Here is a 6800-nt window from a genome sequence, read left to right as displayed (position 1 = left end):
CTTAGATCAATTTATGGAAAACCTTCTAATTAAGAGCAATCTGAAACTTAAATTGACATTCCTAGGATGTACTGAATCCCTTAGCCCTGTTTTCATCCAAGCCACAGTTGAATAACCACTTGCTGGGATGTTTTCTTTATTTTTCTTTTTTTAATTGAAAATGATGTTTTATTTGAATAAGGCATAAAATAAATTTATACTATTATAATTTATGCCAATTCCTATATTATGCTTACGTTTTTTTTTTTTCTTAACTACAAACTTTTACTATGTTAATATATGTTGAGAATGATCATAGGATACATTTAACATATAGCGCTGGGATGTTTTAGAAGAGGTTCATATATCCTCTTGTAGGATAAGCTAGATGATGTCTCAGCTACTTCAAATCCCCCCACTTTTCTATTCTAAAATTTTTGGCTTAATCTCCTTTAATTACAGACAGAGCAACTTAGAGTCAGAGACTGACTTACCCAATGTCATACAGGCTATTAATTTGGTGAGTTACAAAATTAATACATGCAGAGGTCAGAGATAATTCCGATAAATATTCAGAAGTGAGATGAAAATTTGAAATGACCCTCATGTTTTCTCTTCACTCAGATTCTCCCTGTTGTATTTTCTGATTTTAATCCCACCTCCTAAAGACACGTTTCTCCTTCCCTCTCAGAATTCCTGGTGTGTACACTAGATAACCGTCCCTCCATGATTTCATTTATAATAATTCTGTGAGCTCTCTCTTATTACTCTTTATAATATTGTGGAACCACATCTGATTTGGCATCATTGCCACTGGCTAGATGGCTTAGAGACTTCAATTCTAATCTTACATTAGCTAATGATTACATTATTTCTCTTACTTGGCATCCAAAACATGAGGAGAGTACCCTATAAATCAGTTAAGAATGGGGAGGGGATGTGAGATAACAGTTATAAAAGTATATAGTGTGATATCTTGGATGAAAATTGCTAGAGAAAGATGACGAATTACAATATACATCTGAACATAGCAGTTTGTTCATTGATACCAAACTTCAGAGGACATCAACTGTAGCAGTATGGTTACCTAAAAGATGAGTATTAGTCTTGTGTGCCTTCACTATCATTACAAAGGGGATATTATGTCTCTTTCCAAGGAATTTTATTTTTTTTATAACTTCGTCTTAATTTCTCTTTGTCACTGACCTCCCGTGTGGACTGAGGGGACAAGACAGCCCTGGATGAAATAGGAGTCCGAAAGTGTCATTGAGGATGCTTTATCTGGAAAGCTCCTTTTTCTCCCCCTTACCTGTCCCAGCCCCATTCTGCCCCAGGTTTCTCTTATCCCATTTGGTAACAGACATGATGTTATATAAGGAGTCAATTTAGAAAGAATTGCCTATGATTCCAATACAGAATGTACGATGGAAATCCAGGATTTAAGCTTCCTTCTGAAGCCTTTAAGAAATTTTTTTGAGCTTAAAAAAGGCCCACCTTTTGCATATATCTCTGTAACAAGAATAAATAAAAGAGTTGTTTAGAAATATTAACTAATATAGTCCCTGGGAATTATCTGAACATTTCTAACATCTGTGCCCTCCCCAGCCTCCAGATAATGGGCTAGGGGCTGCAGATAATGGAGTAATCATGTGTGCTTGCCAATATTCTAGCCAGAAGTTAAAGAATGGCCAAATAGGGAATTCCCTGGCCATCCAGTAGTTGGGACTCCGCGCTTTCACCCGCCAAGGACGTGCGTTCCATCTCTGGTTGGGGAAACTAAGATCCCGCAAGCTGCAGGGCGGCAATCAGTACCCACGTACATACATACATATACCAGATAATCTATTCCTCTCAGTGCTTCACTTGGGAAGGGAAACAAACTATAGAAAGCAATGGGAATAAAGATAGGAGATGGCTCTTTATCCCAAGTTTAAGATGGGAATAATTTACAAGCTAAAAACAAAATAATGAATACTTCATGCTTGCTCTGCTCTTTTCTCATCTGTTTTTTTTCTCCAGTTCCTAAGTTCTCTAATTTTAATTTTAAAGATTTGAGCTTTATCATTTACCTGTGCACAGTGTTTAAAAAGTCAAAGAGTTCTACAAGGATTATTTAAAAAGGAAGCGGTCCCCTGTCCCCTTCCCTATTTTCTTCACTACAGAGGCAACCAGTTTCTGTTTTGGGCTGATTGTTTTTGTATCTTATCTACCTTCATGTTTCTAAATGACTTCACTGCATTGCTGCTTTTTGGTGTTTCTATTTCAGGAATTATCTAGTACTTCATGCTATAAAAGATGAAGATGTAGTTCTCTTTCTCCCCTGTTCCCACCACATACGTGCACCGTCTCTTATCTCTCCTCTCAAAACTGTAATTTTGCTTCGAGCATTATTACGATGTGCACGTGTAATTCTCAGCTAAGCCAGGTAGTCAGCTGCGGTTACTTTACTTTTTCTGCAAGACTTTTTGTTTTTCTTGGAATTAAGGCTCATTGTATTATTCTTAATTTTTAGTCTACTTGTGACTAATTTAACTCCAGTTCTTCACCATTTGTCACTACCTCCCTCCCAAATGTTCATGTATTTAAAAAAAATTTTTACTGGAGTAGAGTTGCTTTACAATATTGTGTTAGTTTATACTGTACAGCAAAGTGAATCAGCTATACATATACACATATCCCCTCTTTTTTTGGATTTCCTTCTCATTTAGGTCACCACAGAGCATTGAGTAGAGTTCCCTGTCCTATACAGTAGGTTCTCATTAGTTATCTATTTTATGCATAGCATCAATAGTGTATATATGTCAATCCCAAGCTCCCAATTCATCCCACCGCCCCCTTCTCCCTTGGTATCCATACGTTTGTTCTCTACGTCTGTGTCTCTATTTCTGCTTTGTAAATAAGATCGTCTATACCATTTTTTTTCAGATTCCACATATATACGTTAATATATGATATTTGTTTTTCTCTTTCTGACTTACTTCCTTCTGTATGACAGTCTCTAGGTCCATCCATGTCTCTACAAATGACCCAGTTTTGTTCCTTTTTATGGCTGAGTAATATTCCATTGTATATGTGTACCATATCTTTATCCATTCCTCTGTTGATGGACATTTCAGTTGCTTCCCTGTCCTGGCTACTGTAAATAGTGCTGCAGTGAACATTGGCATGCATGTGTCTTTTTGAATTATGGTTTTCTCTGGGTATATGCTCAGGAGTGGGATTGCTGGGTCATATGGTAGTTCTATGTTTAGTTTTTTAAGGAATCTCTGTTCTGTTCTCCATAGTGGCTGTACCAATTCACATTCCCACCAACAGTGCAAGAGGGTTCCCTTTTCTCCACACCCTCTCCAGCATTTATTGTTTGTAGATTTTGTGATAATGGCCATTCTGACCGGTGTAAGGTGATACCTCATTGTAGTTTTGACTTGCATTTCTCTAATAATTAGTGATGTTGAGCATTTTTTCATGTGTTTGTTGACCATCTGTATGTCTTCTTTGGTGAAATGTCTATTTAGGTCTTCTGCCCATTTTTGGATTGGGTTGTTTGTTTTTTTGATAGCGAGCTGCATGAGCTGCTTGTATATTTTGTTAATCCTTTGTCAGTTGCTTCATTTGTAAATGTTTTCTCCCATTCTGAGGGTTGTTTTTTCATCTTGTTTATGGTTTCCTTTGCTGTGCATGTACTCTTAACATTTTGATTTCCTGAACAGATTTCTCCCAGAGCCCCCTGGTCTGCTCCCCTATGGATTCTGGGTCAATGCATCTTCCTTCCTCTTCATCTCAGGCATTCCTTTCATTTTACTCTTGTTTCCTCTATCTTTCTTTTTCTTGGTTTACTCTCTCATTTTGGTGGAGCACACGGTCCTGTAGTTTCCTTATTGGTGTATGAAAAGTCAGTGTTTTGAGATCATTCTTGTATAAAAACATCTTTATTCTAGTTTCATGCTTTATTAGTATTTTGTCTAAGTATAGAATTCTCAATTGGAAATCATTTTGAATAATTTTGAAGGCATCTTTCAATTGCTTTTTAGCTTCCAATTGCTGCTGTGAAGTCTAATGCCATTTTGATTCTTGATTCTTGATATATCTTGTTTTATTTATTCATTTGTTTTCCTTTTTGGAAGCTTGTAGGGTACTCTCTTTGGAGCCAGTGTACTGAAATTTTGCAGTGATATGCCTGAGTTGGAGGTCTGTTTTCACCCACTCTTTTGGATACTCAATAGACCCTTTCAGTCTGAAAACTCATTTTTTTCAGTTATGGGAAAATTTCTTGAATTAATTCTTTGATGATTTCTGTTCCTTTTTTTCTATGTTCTTTACGGAACTCCTATTTTGATTTTTTTCAGCCTCCTGGATTTATCCTCTAAATTTATTCCTTTCTCTCCTATTGTCTATATTTTTGCCTTTTCGCTCTGCTTTCTGAAAAAATTCTGAATGTTATTTTTTAACCTTTGGATTTTTTATTTCAGCAATCATGTTTCTAATTCCAAAGATCTCTTTAATTTCCTCCTCCTCCTTTTTAATGGTATCGCATATAATATCCTCAGATGTTTGGAAATCCTTGATTGTGTGCTCATATTTAAGTAGGAGAAATAAAAAGCTCATAGGAAGCTCTGAATGCCCAGTGCAACCTGCTGACTGTGAACTTTCCTATAGGGTAACATGGTTGAGTTCTTCAGTTGGAGAACCTCTGAAATCAGAACTTTTAGCTCTTTTCTTTTAGGCTGGTCAGATTCCCCAGAGAAGAGTTTTCCAAATTCCTGCTTATAGGATGAAGGCCTAACATTCTGGGGACCAAGTGTCAGAGGAGGACCAGAGGTCTCTGTATTTAGAACACCTGTGCTCACTGTTGTCTCTGTTCTCAGGATGGTGCCTCCTAACAGCCCGTTGTTTCTCACTCCTGAGACTCTGTAGAGGGTCAAGCAGCCTTTTACCAGGGTGGTGGAGGGAAGTCATCCTTCATTTAACCCCCTCACCCTCTTCCCCCCCTACTTCCAGCAGTAATTGACACCATCAGTTCCAGAGCATTTTGGGCATTCTGTAGTGTATATCAGATTGATTCTTGGATTTCCCCATTGCCTGGTTACAATTTAGTGTTTTTGGAGGCTTCCAATTATTATTATTATTATTTTGCAATTTAGTCATCTGCTTTCCAGTTTTTAAAAAGTTGCTACTGGTATCCCTCTTCCTGTTCTCCCTGTTCTTATATGTTTATGCCTTTAAAAAAACCCGTTACTGTGATTTTAGCGGGGGCTTGCCAAGGGAGGGAAACAGATGCGTGTGTGCGTGTGCATGTGTGTGTGGGTGCTCAATCTACCATATTTATCCAGATGTCTCATAATTTGAATCTAAGATTATTTTATTCTGGCTTTTACAATGAGTGATGGAGGTATTGATCTTTTACCTTGATGTTTCTTTTATGTAACTGAATTTGTTAAGTTCGAGAGAGTTGCATTATCATTAGAACATATTAAAAGGCTGACTTCATTACCAAAGCTCAGGATAGCCCTTCTTACCTCATATTCAGTGATGTACTACCACCGGCTTGGGATCTATCCATTTGAAAGCATTGGAGGTTAGTTAGTCCTTAAGAATCTTTGTCTGTGAAAGGTCCTGAATAGTTTTGCAGGATATTCGTAGAAATTTCAAGGTGAGGGAATTTATGTTATTTCATTTTCCTTGGTCTCAGATTAATTTAAAACCTGGGTCCGTAATTCTCTGAGAATCAGAAAAGATAAACAGAGAAAGCAAAACAGAGCCACACAGAAATACACACACACATGCACGCGAGCGCTTATAAAGAGAATGATGCAAACAGGACAAGGAGAATTGGAAGGTGATCAGTTAAGACATTAAGTGTTTTGTGACGCACGGACGCGTCTGCATTTTGCCCTGATAACAGGCCATCAGCTCGTTTTCAGAGGGCTGCTGCCTTCTTCAGCTCAATCCGCAGATCAAAGCAAAACTGTCTGCTTGCATTTTGCAGTCAGAATGGGGATGCTAATTTATACTCCTTAATGTGTGAGGGTAAGAGACTCCTTCAATTAACTGAATTCTATAGCTGGCAAAATAAAAGGTATACCAAGAGGCGCAGGCTGGAAGAGCCGAAATTCCCATTAAATCAAAAGGTCCAGTATTCATTACCTCGTGCATCTGAGGCTAAACACTAAAATATGGGGATCATCAAAGGAGGTTTAATGGGTTAAATTGAGAATATAATCTAATTAAAACATTAGACACGGCAAATAGTTCTTTGATATTCATCTAAAGGTTTCATTAAAAATGGGTACTTGAGGTTTGTATGATAGATTATCAATTTTAAGTAGAGGCAGCATCCTTGGTACTGATTCAAAGTGTCACCATTGTGTGGAAGCAGGGGAAATGGGAAAAGACATCACTGCCAGGTGACAGGTTAGAGATACAAGGTAAGGCCAACCAGGATTCATGATAGTGATTTTGATCACTGTCTGCCTGACAAAAAAGAAAGCGTAAGGATTAATTTAGGAGACACATTTGCCACAGAGGAAAGAGTCCATTTGGGGCCCAAATTATTTGGTGTAGAGATCTACAGTGGTTTTTTTCACTGGACATTCATTCTGTTCTCTACTTCCTTCTCCTGTATAGACAGCTTCCCAAAGGATAACTGATTATACTTCGTGGGTTTTAAATTTCGGAAGGTTATTTCTCCCAGTGTCAAATTTGCACCATAAGCATATCTAATATTTAAGCATCTCTTCTCTTGCAAAAGCTTGGGACTCTAGCCATAAGAGGTACTCTCAGAAGCCAGTCTGGCAGCCCCGGTATCAGGTCTGGTCTCTACG

This window comes from Lagenorhynchus albirostris, chromosome 9 (assembly GCF_949774975.1).
Source record: "Lagenorhynchus albirostris chromosome 9, mLagAlb1.1, whole genome shotgun sequence".
Lineage (NCBI taxonomy): Eukaryota > Metazoa > Chordata > Mammalia > Artiodactyla > Delphinidae > Lagenorhynchus > Lagenorhynchus albirostris.
This window is presented reverse-complemented; position numbering follows the sequence as displayed.